The 18,360-nt window shown below is 45.2% G+C and overlaps 1 long non-coding RNA gene across 1 annotated transcript in view; it reads right to left on the bottom strand.

The window, feature by feature from the left end:
• LOC132346003 (uncharacterized) overlaps nt 1-17,755 on the bottom strand; it is a 40,600-nt gene extending 22,845 nt beyond the window's left edge. The window contains exon 1 of the long non-coding RNA XR_009495675.1: nt 17,581-17,755. This is a non-coding gene — a long non-coding RNA (uncharacterized lncRNA). The remainder of the gene's footprint in view (nt 1-17,580) is intronic.
• Nucleotides 17,756-18,360: the final 605 nt, after the last annotated feature.

The raw sequence follows: 18,360 nt of genomic DNA, 5'->3' as shown, positions 1-18,360 counted from the left end.
ACACTGATGTATAGAACAGTCTTATGGACTCTGTGGGAGAGGGAGAGGGTGGGAAGATTTGGGGAAAAAAAAAAAAATTATTATGTCATACAGATTTTTCTTAAAAGTACTTTACCTGACTGAGGAAATTCCCTTCTATTGTTAGTTTCCTGAGAGTTTTTGTCATGAATTGGTATTACATTTTGTCTAAACAAACAAACAAAAAAAAACCCCACAAGATTGTAATTCACTTCTGTTCAAATTGTAGGGTAAAAACAGAAAAATATGTTGATTCTAAAAAAAAAAAAAAAAAAGTCAAATGTAACCAAGCAACCACTTTCCTTAAGATCCTTAAGGTTCCAGCCTCAGTTACCACCAGGATTTTGACCCAGTAGCTTAACCAGACGTCAGGAGCTCTTCAGCCTCCCTCCCTCCACCCCTCCACATGATCCTTGTGTTTCCACCTGGTCATATGGTATAGCCGCTCCCCAAATCCTCCAAGCTGCACAGGGACTTAGGCTTTTTGCTGTGGCTCTTCCCTATCTCAGGAATTTATAGCCTTCTTCTGTAATTGGAGAACATGTCCGCAAGCCTCAAGACTGATGCCTGGACCTTCCCCCATCCCCTGACACCATCCTTGAGGTACCACCCAGCCACCATCTTACAACTCAGTGAAATCCACACCCCTCTCCCTGGATGCTCCTCCACCTCCCAGTGGTCTCTCCACACCAGTATTTCATGCCATCATTGTTTCTGCGTTCGCCTATCTCCCCACCAGACTGTGAGCTCTCAGGGGCAGGGACTGGGTCCAGTCAAACTGCAGTTTCCCAAGTGTTTGGGCCAGCAGTCTTTTTCTCCTGGGTAGACTGACACCAAGGGTATGTTCCTCTCTGCTTGAACCCACAGGGCGTGTTGAGAAGAGGTGGAGGGAAAGAAGCAAGCAAAGTGCCTTGGGCACAGTGGTCCTTTGACTGGAAGAAGATTCCTGCTGTCTGGCACCACACTGTGATGTCCTGGCTAAACAGCAGAAGTGACTCAGTGTTCGCACTGTCTGAAATACCCGCTTCTCTGGCCTGCTCTCACGCCCACCCCATATCCAGTCTTTCCTCGAGTCCTGTGGGCTCCACGGACACAATGTATCTTGAGCGCAGATACTCCTCACTGTTCCCGGCACTGCCGCGCTGGGCCAGGCCACCCTGTCTCTCTTGTGGTTTGCTGCAGTGGCCACCAGATTGTTCCCCCTGCTCCTGGCTTTGCTCTCCTACAGCTCATCCACCACCCAGCAGCCAGAAGGTGGTTTTTACAAACTGAAAATCAGATCATGTTTTGCTCCAGCTCAAAACCTCCCCGTGGCTTCTACTCCCACTTAGAATAAGATCCAAAGTCTTTCCCACGGCCTGCAAGGCCCTGGTAATCTAGCTCCAACCCCATCTCTGACCTCATATCCCCCCTTCTCTCCCTGCCCTGTTTTGCCCCAGACACACTGGCTGTCTTGACATCCAAAACACGCCTCACTCATTCATGATGAGGTAATCTGTGATCTTCCTCCTCTCTTCGCCTAAAAATCCAGTGCCCTCTACTACTCGTTGGTCAGGACTACTCTTGGATTTCCCTTCCTTAAATCGACTTTCTTGGTCACCCGATCCCAAACAGTAGACCCCACCTCTCGCCCCTTGCCCCTTCCTGGATTGTTCTTCAGAGCAGTTGTCCTGAGCTGAAGGTATATTACACGTCACATTTTCACATCCATGGTCTGACTCACACTTGAATGAAAACTTCATAAGAAGCGAGGACTTGGTCATGTTTTTACAGCTGAAACGCCAGTGCTTAGAACCTGGTAAACACTTAATAATATTTGCTGAATGAATGAACAATTGAGAAATTTAGAAAATAAATGTGATGAATGTTTTCAGACAAACTTCTGAATCGACACGTCACTCCTTACTGATTGCTGACACGTCACAGATGACATACCTGTCTGACACTTGGTTGCCTGCCGTGGATATTTTGAGGCCTGAGAAGGTGTATTAGGACGGGGAGGGTGTAGTATAAAGGGTCAACGAGAGTGACGCTTACAGTGCTGACTCTGTCGTGTATTATGAAAATGACAGCAAACTACACTTGTGATAAAATTGCACAGAACCATATACACACACATACACACAATGAGTCCAGGGGAAACTGGAGAAATATGAATACAGTCAGAGATGGTATCAGTGATATTGTGTTTATGTGTTTATGTAGAACTGAATCACTTTTGCTCTGCATCTGAAACTAACACAACATTGTAAAGCAACTTACTTCAATACTTCTTTTTTAAAGACAATATCCTAGTTGGGATATCACACTACGGATTTGTAAGACAATGCCTTTGGGGGAAACTGAGTTTATGGGATCTTTCTGTGTTTTATTTTTTTACAGCTACATGTAAACCCCAAGTATCTCAAAATTTTCAATTAAATATTAAATTAATTAAATGGGGGGAGCATTCTGCGCATTGAACACTCAGTTCACTACCTGGTTCATCAGCTCAGTCGCCCAGTCATGTCCAACTCTTTCTGACCCCATGAACCGCAGCACGCCAGGCCTCCCTGTCCATCACCAACTCCTGGAGCTTGCTCAAACTCAAGTCCATTCAGTCAGTGATGCCATCCAAACACCCCATCCTCTGTCGTCCCCTTCTCCTCCTGCCCTCAGTCCTTCCCAGCATCAGGGTCCTCTCCAATGAGTCATTTCTTTGCATCGGGTGGCCAAAGTATTGGAGTTTCAGCTTCAGCATCAGTCCTTTCAATGAATATTCAGGACTGATTTCCTTTAGGATGGACTGGTTGGATCTCCTTGCAGTTCAAGGGACTCTCAAGAGTCTTCTCCAACACCACAGTTCAAAAGCATCAATTCTTCGGTGCTCAGCTTTCTTCACAGTCCAACTCTCACATCCATACATGACTCCTGGAAAAACCATAACTTTGACTAGACAGACCTTTGTCCCCACAGTAATGTCTCTGCTTTTTAACATGCTATCTAGGTTAGTCCTAGCTTTTCTTCCAAGGACTAAGCGTCTTTTAATTTCATGGCTGCTGTCACCATCTGCAGTGATTTTGGAGCCCAAGAAAATAAAGTCTGTCACTGTTTCCACTGTTTCCCCATCTATTTCCCATGAAGTGATGGGACCAGATGCCATGATCTTCGTTTTCTGAATGTTGAGCTTTAAGCGAACTTTTTCACTCTCCTCTTTCACTTGCATCAAGAGGCTCTTTAGTTCTTCGATTTCTGCCATAAAGGTGGTGTCATCTGCATATCTGAGGTTATTGATATTTCTCCCAGTAATCTTGATTCCAGCTTGTGCTTCATCCAGCCTGGCATTTCACATGATGAACTCTGCATGTAAGTTAAATAAGCAGGGTGACAATATACAGCCTTGACGTACTTCTTTCCCGATTTGGAACCAGTCTGTTCCATGTCCAGTTTTAACTATTGCTTCGTGACCTGCATACAGATTTCTCAGCAGGCAGGTCAGGTGGTCTGGTATTCCCATCTCTTGAAGAATTTTCCACAGTTTGTTGTGATCTACACAGTCAAAGGTTTTGGCATAGTCAATAAAGCAGAAGTAGCTTTTTTTCTGGAATTCTCTTATTTTTCTATGATCCAATGGATGTTGGCAATCTGATCTCTGGTTCTTCAGCCTTTTCTAAATCCAGCTTGAACATCTGGAAGTTCACGGTTCATGTACTGTTGAACCCTGGCTTGGAGAATTTAAATTCACTAAAGGCGAGTCCCTGCTCCTAAATACTTACTTTACTTCCTATCAGCTTTTCCCATGTTCTATCACTAAGTGATTTATGTCTAGCTGTTTGAGCCGGCTGGCCCAATTCATAGCCCTGACTGAGGGAATAAAATCTTTGGATTCCACCTTACCCTGGTGAAACATTTCTTACAAAGATGTGCATTTCAATAGTAAGACTAGTATTGGGTGTTTGTGTGTGTCTGTATGAGAAAGTTTGAGGGGTGTTTTAAGCTAGTTGGAGAAGAAGGAATTAGTAACAGCTGAACAATTAGTGACCCCCAGTTGCCCCTGTGCCTTTTCCTGCTGCTAAGCTGCTGCTAAGTCACTACAGTCGTGTCCGACTCTGTGTGACCCCATAGACGGAAGCCCACCAGGCTCCCCCGTCCCTGGGATTCTCCAGGCAAGAACACTGGAGTGGGTTGCCATTTCCTTCTCCAGTATCTTTTCCTAACCACTGCCATTTCAAGAGACTTCTATCCCAGATTTTCCGCTATGTAGTGAAAATCTTGGTACAGAATCCATCATGGTTAGCCTATCCTTGCTGTCCTGCAAAGCCTTGACATATTCCTTCTCCAGTAACAAAAGTCTCCTTCCCCCCAGTACAGTCTTTTTGTTGTTTTGTTTTTTTAACGTAGACCTTTTTTAAAGTTTTTCCCTGGAGAAGGAAATGGCAACCCACTCCAGTATTCTTGCCTGGAAAATCCTATGGATGGAGGAGCCTGGCAGGCTATAGTCCATGGGGTCACAAAGACGTGGACACAATTGAGCGACTTCACTTTCTTTCTTTCTTCTTTAAAGGCTTTATTAAATTTGTAACAATATTGCTTCTGTTTTATGTTTTGGTTTTTGGCCATGAGGCATGTGGGATCTTGGCTCTTTGATCAGGGATTGAATTTGTACCCCCTGTGTTGGAAGGTGAAGTCTTAACCACTGGACCACCAGGGAAGTCCCCCACACCCAGAGTTTTGACCTGAATCCTCCCCTCTCCATCCAAACCTGAGACCTTGGAATCTGGGCAGCGCATCCTCTTGGGAAGCTTGTATCCAGTTTGTTTACCAGTGTCCCTCTCAGCTGCTCTTTACTCAGTTTGATGCTGAGTCTGGGGAGTGCTGATTCCCACAGCAAGGGCCCATCTAAAAGGCTGATGAGTCAGTTCTACCTGTTTCCTTTCCTTTTCCTTCCTTACTGCCTTGCCTGAGTCCAACCTACAGTTAAGTTGCTCAGTTGCTCAGTTATGTCCGACTCCTTGCAACCCCATATATTGCAGCACCCCAGGCCTCCCTGTCCATCACCAGCTCCTGGAGCTTGCTCAAACTCATGTCCATCGAGTCAGTGATGCCATCCAACCGTCTCATCCTCAGTCATCCCCTTCTCCTCCTGCCTTCAATCTTTCCCAGCATCAGGGTCTTTTCCAATGAGTCAGTTCTTTGCATCAGGTGGCCGAAGCATTGGCGTCTCAGCTTCAGCATCAGTCCTTTCAATGAATATTCAGGACTGATTTCCTTTAGGATGGACTGGTTGGATCTCCTTGCAGTTCAAGGGACTCTCAAGAGTCTTCTCCAACACCACAGTTCAAAATCATCAATTCTTTGGTGTTCAGCTTTCTTTATAGTCCAACTCTCACATTCATACATGACTCCTGGAAAAATCATAGGTTTGACTAGACAGACCTTGTCCCCACAGTAATGTCTCTGCTTTTTAATATGCTGTCTAGGTTGGTCATAGCTTTTCTTCCAAGGAGCAGGAGTCTTTTAACTTCATGACTGCAGTCCCCATCTGCAGTGATTTTGGAGCCCAAGAAAATAAAGTCTGTCACTGTTTCCACTGTTTCCCCATCTATTTCCCATGAAGTGATGAGACCAGATGCCATGGTCTTCGTTTTCTGAATATTGACTTTTAAGCGAACTTTTTCACTCTCCTCTTTCACTTGCATCAAGAGGCTCTTTAGTTCTTCGATTTCTGCCATAAGGGTGGTGTCATCTGCATATCTGAGGTTATTGATATTTCTCCCAGCAATCTTGATTCCAGCTTGTGCTTCATCCAGCCTGGCATTTCACATGATGTACTCTGCATATAAGTTAAATAAGCAGGATGACAATATACAGCCTTGACGTACTCCTTTCCCAATTCGGAACCAGTCTGTTGTTCCATGTCCAGTTGTAACTGTTGCTTCGTGACCTGCATACAGATTTCTCAGCAGGCAGGTCAGGTGGTCTGGTATTCCCATCTCTTGAAGAATCTTCCGCAGTTGTGATCTACACAGTCAAAGGTTTTGGCATAATCAATAAAGCAGAAGTAGTTGTTTTTCTGGAATTCTTTTGTTTTTTAATGATCCAATGGATGTTGGCAATTTGATCTCTGGTTCCTATGCCTTTTCTAAATCCAGCTTGAACATCTGGAAATTCACAGTTCACGTACTGCTGAAGCCTGGCTTGGAGAATTTTGAGCATTACTTTGCTGCCAGCCTGCCAGCAGCAGGTTTACTCTGAGTCCCACCTGCCCTGAAGTTAAAGTCCCAAAGTGAAAATGAAAGTCACTTAGTCATATCGAACTCTTTGTGACTCCAGGGGCTGCACAATCCTTGGAATTCTCCAAGCCAGAATACTGGAGTGGGTAGCCTTTCACTTCTCCAGGGGATCATCCTAACCCAGGGATTGAACCCAGGTCTCCTGCATTGCAGGCAGATTCTTTACCATCTGAGCCACAAGGGAAGCCCTTTCCCAAATCCTCTGTCAGGCTATCTGATAAGTGCTGGGTGTTCAGAGAACAATAAAACACACTTCCCTCCCTTGAGGCTTCTATGGGCTCAGGCAGAAGTGGGAGGAGAGATAGGTGATTCCAAATTCTGGATATGGAGGTGTTCTAAGATGCCATGGAAGGCTAAAAAAAGGAAAGTGAAAGTGAAGTCACTCAGTCGTGTCCAACTCTTTGCAATCCCATGGACTGTAACCTACCAGGCTCCTCTGTCCATGGGATTCTCCAGGCAAGAATACTAGAGTGGGTTGCCATTTCCTTCTCCAGGGGATCTTCCCGACCCAGGGATTGAACGTGGGTCTCCCGCCTTGCAGGCAGACACTTTAACCTCCGAGCCACCAAAATCTGAAAGATGTCAGGGAAGGACTTCCTTGGTGATCCAGTGGCTAAGACTCCACACTTTCAGTGCAGGAGGTGAGAGTTCAATCCCTGGTCAAGGAGCTAAGATCCCATATCCCACATGGCACATGGTACCGTCAAAAAAAAAGGTTTTGTTGGTTTTGTTGGGTTTTTTTTTAATTAAAAAAAAAAAAGACATTAGTGAAGGAAATCTTTGAGCTGAGACCTACAGTATGTCTAAGGACTAGGTAAGGAGACGCAGTGAGGAAGTGTTTTTTAAGGAAAGGCACTGACAAAAGCAAAAGCCTGGGTTGGCACAGCTGCTTCTGGAAACACCAGAATGTTGGCACACCTGGAGCATGAACTGCAAAGGCTAAGTGTCTGGAGATGAGCTTGAGAGAAAGACAGGTCAACTCATGGACAGCCTGGGGGTGCCTTTATCAGAAGCCTAGGTTTCTAATGTGCAAACCAGTGAGGAAGAAGAATGAGTAGTATAACTCTTCAATCGGAAAAAAAAAAAAAAACAAACACTTGGACACAAGTTATCTGGAGATGTTAATAAGTCAATCTACATGACCCCATAAACAGTTGAATTTTACCTGAGTACTGATTAACCCTGGCCATGTGACTTCCCACAGGTTCCATATGTCCTTGGGAGGAATCTGGCTAACAGAATTGCTCTCCTGGATTGCTGGGGCATAAAAAGTAGGAATCACAGGTGACTCTCTAGGGTTCCTTAGCTGAACTCTCACAGAGAGAACAACAAAGTGACTCATGGTGAAAGCACTTTGGCCATGGAGCTCTTTCTCAAGATTGCCATCATCACCAAGAAAAAGCCATGTTCTCGTGGCCAGCAGACCCAGGCATCTGCTTAGCAGATGCTATTCCCTCAGACTGGATACAACTGGCTCCCTGGTTCACTGTGTGCAGAGATGAGGATCCAGTGCAGGCATCGGGGTCGGGCATGCCTGTGTTCACATCCCGAGTCTACCATGGGCCAACTCTCCCATCAGGGGCAAGGGACTCTGCGTCTCAGTCTCGCCATCTGTAACACAAAAGTGTCCATCCTTGCTTCAGAGCACTACTAAATAATAGAAAACCAGGAGAGCACTTGAAAAAGAAGAGATTCTCAAAGACAGAGATAGGTATTATCACTGGCGGTCAAGTCCTGTTTTTAGCCTAGATCTGGAGAGCGAGGCACTGAGGACCTCAGAGAGCCAAGCCTTCTCCCAGCCACGTGGCTATCCCTCATTCCAGGGCGCACAGAGACTCAGCCAAGGAGGAGCTGGCAAGTGGCTGGTCCTCCTGGCATGAGCCTCTGTGTTCCTCTGGCTGTTTGCCTCACCATTCGGCAATGGGGATGATTGCCCATCCCCTGGATGATACTTCTACCACTGCCGAGGAGCCTGCCAAGGGACCCGAGGTTGGAGGATGGAAGGGCAATTCTGGGAAGAAAAGATTTGCCCAAATCCCTTCAGAATTCTGAAGTTCCAACCCTGACACGTCAATCAGAGACAGAAGCAAATATCTCCCAAGTCCACGGTCAATGGGCTCAACCCAGCAGGAAAAAGCCGGGAATGAAGTGACTACTATATGGTGGTATTGCCCGTGTAACCTTGGGCCAGGGATGACTAAACAGAATTAGCCCTAAATTAATTTCAGACCCTGGTGTCAAGGAATGTCAAGCACATTACACAGGAAGAATAGTAGGACTGCAAAGGTGTTCTGCTCACACTTAAGTGGAGAGTGAATCGTTCTGCCCACTGGGACTCAAATGCTCTTCCTAGGGTCACAGCAGAGAACAGTCACCCTGAAGCAGGACATATTCTTCCAGAAAAAGTGTAGACCAGTGTGTTCAAACTCAAAAAAAGGCAGCTCCTCCTTCACATTCCTTGTCAGCAAGCAGAGGACATAGGAAGCATTGTAGAGAAGACATTAGAGGAGAAATTCAGCTGCCATAGGGCTTCCCTGGCAGCTCAGTGGTAAAGAATCCTGTCGATGCAGGAGACACAGGTTCAATCCCTGATCTAGGAAAATCCCACATGCCGCAGAACAACTAAGCCCATGCACCACAACAAATGAGCCTATGTTCTACAGCCGAGGAGCTGCAACTATTGAGCCCATGTGCCTCAGCCGCTAAAGCCCAAGTGCCCTAAAGCCCATGCTCCACGAGAGATGCCACGACAGTGAGAAGCCCGAGTTCTGCAACTACAGAGCGGTCCCTGCTTGCTGCAACTAGACGCCAAAAATAAATAAATGAAACTACTTTTTATAAATAAAAGGAAAAAGAAATGCAAAATGGCAAAATGGTTGTCTGAGGAGGCCTTACAAATAGCTGAGAAAAGAAGAGAAGCTAAAGGCAAAGGACAAAAGGAAAGATACACCAGTTTGAATGCAGAGTTCCAAAGAATAGCAAGAAGAGACAAGAAAGCCTTCCTCAGTGATCAAAGCAAAGAAATAGAGGAAAACAATAGAATGGGAAAGACTAGAGGTTTTTTCAAGAAAATTAGAGATACCAAAGGAACATTTCATGCAAAGATGGGCTCAATAAAGGACAGAAATGGTATGGGCCTAACAGAAGCAGAAGATATTAAGAAGAGGTGGCAACAATACACAGAAGAGCTCTACAAAAAAGATCTTCATGACCCAGATAATCACGATGGTGTGATCACTCACCTAGAGCCAGACATCCTGGAATGTGAAGTCAAGTGGGCCTTAGAAAGCATCACTACGAACAAAGCTAGTGGAGGTGATGGAATTCCAGTTGTGCTATTTCAAATCCTAAAAGATGATGCTGTGAAAGTGCTGCACTCAATATTCCAGCAAATTTGGAAAACACAGCAGTGGCCACAGGACTGGAAAAGGTCAGTTTTCATTCCAAACCCAAAGAAAGGCAATGCCAAAGAATGCTACCACACAATTGCACTCATCTCACATTCTAGAAAAGTAATGCTCAAAATTCTCCAAGCCAAGCTTCAGCAATACACAAACCATGATGTTCAAGCTGGTTTTAGAAAAGGCAGAGGAACCAGAGCTCAAATTGCCAATATCCGTTGGATCATAGAAAAAGTGAGAGAGTTCCAGAAAAACATCTACTTCTGTTTTATTGACTATGCCAAAGCCTTTAACTGTGTGGATCACAACAAACTGTGGAAAATTCTTTAAGAGATGGGAATACCAGGGCACCTGACCTGCCTTCTGAGAAATCTGTATGCGGGTCAGGAAGCAACAGTTAGAACTGGACATGGAACAACAGACTGGTTCCAAATTGGGAAAGGGGTATGTCAAGGCTGTATATTGTTACCCTGCTTATTTAACTTATATGCAGAGTACATCATGCGAAATGCTGGGCTGGAAGAAGCACAAGCTGGAATCAAGATTGCCAGGAGAAATATCAATCACCTCAGATATGCAGATGACATCACCGTTATGGCAAAAGCGAAGAAGAACTAAAGAGCCTCTTGATGAAAGTGAGAGAGGAGAGTGAAAAAGTTGGCTTAAAAGTCAACATTCAGGAAATGAAGATCATGACATCCAGTCCCATAACTTCATGGAAAATAGATGGGGAAACAGTGACAGATGTTATTTTCTTGGGCTCCAAAATCACTGCAGATGGGGATGCAGCCATGAAATTAAAAGACGCTTGCTCCTTGGAAGGAAAGTTATGACCAACCCAGATAGTATATTAAAAAGCATAGACATTACTTTGCTGACAAAGGTCCGTCTAGTCAAAGCTATGGTTTTTCCAGTAGTCATGTATGGATGTGAGAGTTGGACTATAAAGAAAACTGAGTACCAAAAAACTGATGCTTTTGAACTGTGGTGTTGGAGAAGACTCTTGAGAGTCTTGTACTGCAAGAAGATCCAACCAGTCCATCCTAAAGGAAATCAGTTCTGAATATTCATTGGAAGGACTGATGCTGAAGCTGAGATTCCAATACTTTGGCCACCTGATGCGAAGAACTGACTCATTTAAAAAGACCCTGATGCTGGGAAAAATTGAAGGAGGGATGAGAAGGGGATGACAGAGGACAAGATGGTTGGATGGCATCAGTGATTCGATGGACTTGAGTTTGAGCAAGCTCTGGGAGTTGGTGATGGATAGGGAGGCCTGATGTCCTGCAGTCCATGGGGTCACAGTCGGACATGACTGAGTAACTGGGCTGAACTGAACTGATTTTTTTCTAAAAAGAAATCCAGCAATAAAGGGGAAGTGATTTCAGAGTCTCTTTTGAGTAAGTCCTCAGGTAGAGTTTGGTCAGTTTTCTGTTATTGTGGTTTTCATTCTGTCTGCCCTCTGATGGGTAAGGATAAGAGGCCTATGGAAGCTTCCTGATGGGAGAGACTGACTGAGGGGAAACTGAGTCTTGTTCTGATGGACTTGAGTTTGAGCAAGCTCTGGAGCTGGTGATAGACAGGGAGGCCTGGTGTGCTGAAGTCTATGGGGTTGCAAAGAGTCGGACACTACAGAGTGACTGAACTGAACTGAACTGAACTGAACTCAGGTGGAGACTAAGGACCTCTGAAGGGAGAAGCTGGTGTCTCAGTACTCACTGCCTGAGGTAAGATGGCGTGGAACACCCCAGGGTTCCCTGGGAGAAAAAGAGTCAACATGGGATGAAAATTGAGTCCTCACCTACCCTTGGTAAACTCCATTTCCTGCAGTACCAAGAGGGAACCTAATATCAGTGTCAAATGCAGACCCTGTAACATTAGTAGACTCTCTATAGAGAGACTCTACATTACCTTCGTAATTATCAATATTGTTGTTCTCATTATCATTACAGAGTATGGGTTCAATCACCAAGGTATCCTTAACAAATTCTCTGTCATCTTCATAAAGTCCTAAGTCTAATAACTACCCTGGGGGTGGGGTGCCTGCATGTGGGGTGCCTGTGTGTGGGCTAAGTCACTTCAGTCATGTCCAACTCTTTGCGACCCAATAGGCTGTAACCCGTGGAGAAGGCAACGGCACCCCACTCCAGTACTCTTGCCTGGAAAATTCCATGGATGGAGGAGCCTGGAAGGCTGCAGTCCATGGGGTCGCTGAGGGTGGGATACGACTGAGCAACTTCACTTTCACTTTTCCCTTTCATGCATTGGAGAAGGAAATGGCAACCCACTCCAGTGTTCTTGCCTGGAGAATCCCAGGGACCGGGGAGCCTGGTGGACTGCTGTCTATGGGGTCGCACAGAATCGGACACGACTGAAGTGACTTAGCAGCAGCAGCAGCAGCAGGCTATAACCCACCAGGCTCCTCAGTCCATGGGATTCTCCAGGCAAAAATATTGGAGGGGGTTGCCATGCCCTCCTCCAGAGGATCGTCTGACCCAGGGGTCGAACTCATGTCTCTTAAGTCTCCTGGATTGTCAGGTGGGTTCTTTACCACTAAGACCACCCGAGGAGCCCTGGGGTCCAGGGTGATGAGGGGATAAACTGGGAAATTGGGATTGACACATATCTACTATTGATACTACGTATAAAATGGGTAACTAATGAGAACTTACTGTATAGCACAGGGAATTCAACTCAGTACTCTGTGGTGACCTAAATGGGAGGAAATCCAAAAGAAAGGAGGATACTTGTAAACATACAGCTCATTCACTTTGCTGTACAGTAGAAACTAGCACAACATTGTAAAGCAACTATACCCCAATCAAAATTAATTTAATAAATAAAATAAAAACTACCCTAGGGACATCCCTGGCTGCCCAGTGGTTAAAGACTCAGCGTTCCCACTACAAGGGGTTTGATCCCTGACTAGGGAACGAAGATCCTGTACGCCACACAGCATGTCCCAAAAAAAGTATGTAAAAATTATCCTAGGTACCAGTATGAAAAGGTTTCCAGCTAGTAAAGATTTGACCTGACTATTAAAATCAATATTCTGTTGCTCAGGGTGGGTAAGACAAGATAAGCAATTCTTTAGAGACACTGGCAGTAGCCATGCCTATTTCTTGCGAGATATGACACGTGTTACACCAAGACCGTGTTCAGCCTTCTCAAACTGGAACAAACGTGGAGGCCTGCTGCTCAGATCTCCCTTCAAGAAAGAACTCACCAGTCAGCTGCAAGGAAAGAAGGTAGATGGTAGCTTCCAGCCATAACATTACAGGTTGTACCTAAGCTTTCAAGCCAAGGCCATGTTCTTCCTGGGAACCCTCTAGCCAATGCTCACGTGTGATGGGCCATTTCTACCTAACACAGGATTCCTTTGACAGGTAATCTTTGCTCCAGAGCAAACAATTGAGTTGGCAGAAATGTCATGCGATCTGAATTGTAGTCTGAGGTGCTTCTTATCCTGCTGCTCTATTTTTTTCACTCATGTTAGCTTTGCATCATGGTCTTGAAGATTTTTCCTGCCCAATTCTGCTTCTTCCCTCTCTTATCTGTCACAAGCAACAAGCCTCACCGTGAACTAATAAACTGTTTTACTCCTAATTCCACCTCATGGGCTGCTTCCCAGAAAACTCAATTGAAAAACCTGGTACCTTGTTTAATATGGATACCAGCTTGCAAAGTAGGTGGTGATAGCCCTATTTTACAAATTAAGAGACTGAGAGTCAAGAGAAGTAGATGGGGGAGCTGTCATTCAAACCCAGGTCTGCTTGATTAGGGAGAAAAAAAAAAAAAATTACAAGGCAGCATTTGCTACTCAATTGTCAGTAGAAAGGAAAGTTTTACTAGTGTTGGCTTAGTCTGAGTGAAGATATGACAAGAACTCAAGGTTAAGATGCTGCTGCTGCTAAGTCGCTTCAGTCGTGCCCGACTCTGTGCGACCCCATAGATGGCAGCCCATCAGTCTCCCCCATCCCTGGGATTCTCCAGGCAAGAATATTGGAGTGGGTTGCCATTTCCTTCTCCAATCCATGAAAGTGAAAAGTCAAAGGGAAGTCGCTCAGTCGTGTTCAACTCTTAGCGACCCCACGGACTGCAGCCTACCAGGCTCCTCTGTCCATGGGATTTTCCAGCAAGAGTACTGGAGTGGGTGCCATTGCCTTCTCCACAAAGTTAAGGTGAGGGTCCTTTTATCCTTCATGAGATTTGTCTGGGCAAAGGAAAGTTCCAGGCAGAGATCTGGCCCCAGAGGTTTCTGAGGAGGAGCTGCTACCATCATGACAAGCATGGATTTTTGTACAGGAGCCTCTCTGGCAAACTGGTGGAACCTACAGACCACGTCTCAGAGCAGTGTTTTTAAATGCATTGAATGAAATATGTCAAATGGCAAGGAAGCCAGTTATATTAAAAGAAAGCTATTAAAATGTGTTTAAAACCTGTCTTTTTAGTAATGCATTAAATAACAAAGTCTTAGTAGTACCATAATTTTGAAGTAGCTTTGAATTTGAAAGATATGTTGAGATGTCTACAATGACTCCAGCTTGATGTGAAAAATCTGTGATTTGTATCAGTGACAAAGTCAAGGTCATGCTAATAATATTACTGTGCTTTGTTGCATATATTGCAATTGAAAAACATGTTAAATTTCAGTTGCTGCTGCTGCTGCTAAGTCGCTTCAGTTGTGTCTGACTCTGTGCGACCCCATAGACAGCAGCCCACCAGGCTCCCCCGTCCCTGGGATTCTCCAGGCAAGAACCCTGGAGTGGGTTGCCATTTCCTTCTCCAATGCATGAAAGGGAAAAGTGAAAGTGAAGTCGCTCAGTCGTGTCCGACTCCTAGCGACCCCATGGACTGCAGCCTACCAGGCTCCTCCGTCCATGGGATTTTCCAGGCAAGAGTACTGGAGTGGGGTGCCATTGCCTTCTCCAAATTTGTTCTCATGCAAGTTCACAAACCCTAGATTAAGAAGCCCTTCAGTAAACTCTGATAATATTTGACAAACTGTGTGGAATGTTCTAATTGATTCAAAACTATAATCATTCCCAACTAGGCAGTATTTAGACCCTTAGAGGGGCTTTCCAAGTGGTGCAGTGGTAAAGAGCCTGCCTGCTGATTCAGGAGAGGCAAGAGACACAGGTTCAATCCCTGGGTCAGGAAGATCCCCTAGAGGAGGAAATGACAACCCACTCTAGTAATCTTCCCTGAGAAATTCCATGGATAGACAAGCCTGGTGGGCCACAGTCCATGGGATCGCAAAGAGTCATACACAACTGAGTAACTGAACACACAGAGCCTTAGAGAGGGACAAATGAGCTCTAGGAGCTATTGAGATTTCCAAGAATAAGTTACAGCAAATAATCCTATTTGATTTTTGCAATAGAATCAAGAGACGAATAGGTTAGGAAGGCTCTGTGTATGACCATATTATGCCTGAAAAGCCCTTGACCCAAACCCTCATGATATCTTTTAACTGAGATAAAGAAATGTAATCTGGACAATAAAGCAATTGGTTTAGGTCGACCTCCTAGAGAGTTCAGCCAGTCTCCAAATGGTCAAAGCCAAGCTGGAGAGTGTGTTCCAACAGCATCCAGCAAGACTCAGCCCTAAGCCCTGGCTGACCCAATGGTTTTTTTGCAGAGACTTGGATGAGAACCTGGAAAACCAGCTGAGCCAATTCTCAAAAGACATGAAACCCCAAGGCTTGTAAATACTCTGGATAGAAGAGTTCAAATCCCAAACAATGCTAGGGAAACAGAAATAAAAAAGAAACAGAATTTCTCAGGAAGGAATTTAATAAAGATAGATGAAAAGTCAGACCTTGAAATGTATAAGTCTAACTACAGGTGCAAAGGATGAAGATGAAGAGCTTATGAGTGGTATATGTGGTGCTAAAGACCTGGGGATGCTATGTCTCACTGAGGTAGCCTGTGCTACCCTAGACGGAAAGCTGTTGCCCAGAATAAGGGGGCCAAGCCTCTTCCTCTTCACAAAGCTGGATATCCCAAACCCAGAGGTAGGGGAAGAGGGATGTGTGCTGTACTAAGAGTCATATTCAAAGGGCTTGTAACGAACAGGATTAAACTTGGAGGAGAGCCAAAGGAACCAAACTCTAGGATATAGAAACTGTGGCACATCTGATTTCCATTACAGCTACACTCTGCCACTGAATGCAAAAGCAGCATAGACAATATGGAAATGAATGAGTGTGGCTGTGTTCCAATAAAACTTTATTTACAAAAACTGATGGTGGCTCAGGTTTAGCCTGCAAAACATAGTTTGTCCACCCCTGGTGTAGAAGGGGGAAAGCAACACTTCCTTAGAGTCTGCACTGTGCTGTGCTTAATCACTCAGTCGTATCTGACCCTTTGCAACCCCCTGGACTGTAGCCTATCAGGCTTCTATGTCCATAGGGATTCTCCAGGTAATAATTCTGGAGTGTGTTGCCATGCCTTCCTCCAGGGATTTCCCCAACCAAGGGATCAAACCTAGGTCTCCCGCATTGCAGGAGTATTCTTTACTGTCTGAGCCACCAGGGAAGCAGCCCAAGAGTACTGGAGTGGGTAGCCTATCCCTTCTCCAAGGGACCTGCCCGACCCAGGAATCGAACTGGGGTCTCCTGCATCGCAGGCAGATTCTTTACTAGCTGAGCTACCAGGGAAGCCCTCCTTAGAGTCTACTCTGTGTCAAACATCTACAGATTATCTCATTGATTCCTCATAGAACTCATAGAACCAAGCTAGATACATTTTTACAGATTGGAAAACTGAGACTCCATATATTCCTATATTTGTATATGTCTACATGTGTTAGTAAGAAAGTACACCCCAAACCCCAGAGCTAGCATGAAATGGCCCTAGAATTCTAACAAGTGTCTACCGTGGCACTCATCCCCTGGAGAACCAGTGTGTGGCCGTGGGAGGATCTACACATGGCCCAAGTACTGTGCAAATAGCACATCTGGAAGGACCACCAAGCCCCAGAAGCATCTTGAGAAATACAAAGACCGTGATTCCAGTCATGAGGGGAAGCCCTGGGTCACTGAGTTGAAAGCTATGATGAAGTGATCTTTAGTACCCACTCTTGATGGGAACAAGCCAGCTAAATGCTTTCTCATTGTTTTAAGTATTTTTTTAATTAGATGATTCATCAGCCACAGAGATATTTTCCACAGTACCACTTACCGCAGTGCTTCCTGCCAAGAACAAGGTCAGAGGCGAGGGTCTCTGAAAGCTGCAGCATCAGGGTTAGAATAAGGCAGTAACATCTCCTCCCTGTCTGGGTGGAAGAATCGCCTTCCCCCTCCCTCTTTCCCCTCACAATGCAGCCCTTGGAAGCCTCTCCGTAGCTTTGCAGCCAGCCCTTAGTCAGTCACTCCCTGCTCTGCACTCTCTCCACACCATCATCACACATACCGTTACTCATTTCTTAGAAGGACCATCAAAATGGCACAAGTTGCTCACTGGGACTGCATGCCCAGTTGCTTCAGTCCTACTCTTTGTGACCATAAGGACTGTAGCCCACCAGGCTCCTCTGTCCATGGGATTCTCCAGGCAAGAATATTGGAGGGGGTTTCATGCCCTCCTCCAGGGGATCTTCCCACCCAGGGAGCGAACCTGTGTCTCCAGCATCTCCTGCTTTGCAGGAGGATTCTTTACCATGGAGCCACCAGGGAAGCCTGAAGTTACACATTACTTGTCACTGAATCCCGTGGCTCAGAGGGTGCCTGATACATAGACTCGTTCAATAAGTCTGTTTCATTAAACTTAACTAACACAGGTCTCAAGCAAATGCACTAGCCTACATTTCCACCTGACTTCCATGGCAATCACTTAACAAACCACCCTCTGTCCTACTTTATAGAAAAAATAAGAAGTCCCAAAAGGTACCTGGATGGAGGCAGAAAGAGCAGTTGGTGCCTGCTAGAAGCCAGGCCTGTTTCTCCCGTGCTCCGTGTGGTCTGTGTCCCTCCTTCACTTCGAGCCAGGAAGAACATTAACACGGATGTCAGCCAAGTTGTCAACTGCACCACTTTCCTTTGGGACATTTCCTGGAGGACGTCGATTTTTTTTTTTTTTTCTCTAGTTCAAATCAGCACCTAAAGGCCACTTCTAGAGCAAACTGAGAGTAAACTAACCAGATAGGCCAGTTCTGCCTGGACCCACTCTACTACATTATTGCAAGAATCGCTTCCTCATGTGTTCATTGATCAGTGTCTTCACAGACCCAATGAAGTATAAAGAAGAAAGCAAGGCTCTGATGTCAGACAGACCTGAGATGAAATCCTGCTTCTGCCATTGACCAGCTCTGTGACCCTAAGCACTTTGCTTAATCTCCCAGGGCCTTGATTTCCTCATCTGTAAAATGGGGTTAAGAATGTCTACGTTGTAAGCTTGTGAGATTAAGAGAAATAATGGGCCAGGAAAAGCATCTGTAAAATGTTGATATAGATTAGATAGATCAGTGATAGACTGATGGCTAGGTAACAACATATAAATATGAAATGTATTTTGTAACTTGAGAAATTGAGTGTTAAGATTTTAGGAAGAGTAATGACATTCTCATAAACACTTATCCACTTTCTCAGTGAAGGACCTGAGACTTCAGAGCTATGAGATTACTTGCTTGGTGGCACCTGCTAATAATAGACCTGCACTTGGACATCATAC

This window comes from Bos taurus, chromosome 8, assembly GCF_002263795.3.
Source record: "Bos taurus isolate L1 Dominette 01449 registration number 42190680 breed Hereford chromosome 8, ARS-UCD2.0, whole genome shotgun sequence".
Taxonomy (NCBI): domain Eukaryota; kingdom Metazoa; phylum Chordata; class Mammalia; order Artiodactyla; family Bovidae; genus Bos; species Bos taurus.
The sequence above is the reverse complement of the archived record's forward strand: the minus strand, read 5'-3'. Positions and strand labels throughout refer to the sequence as shown.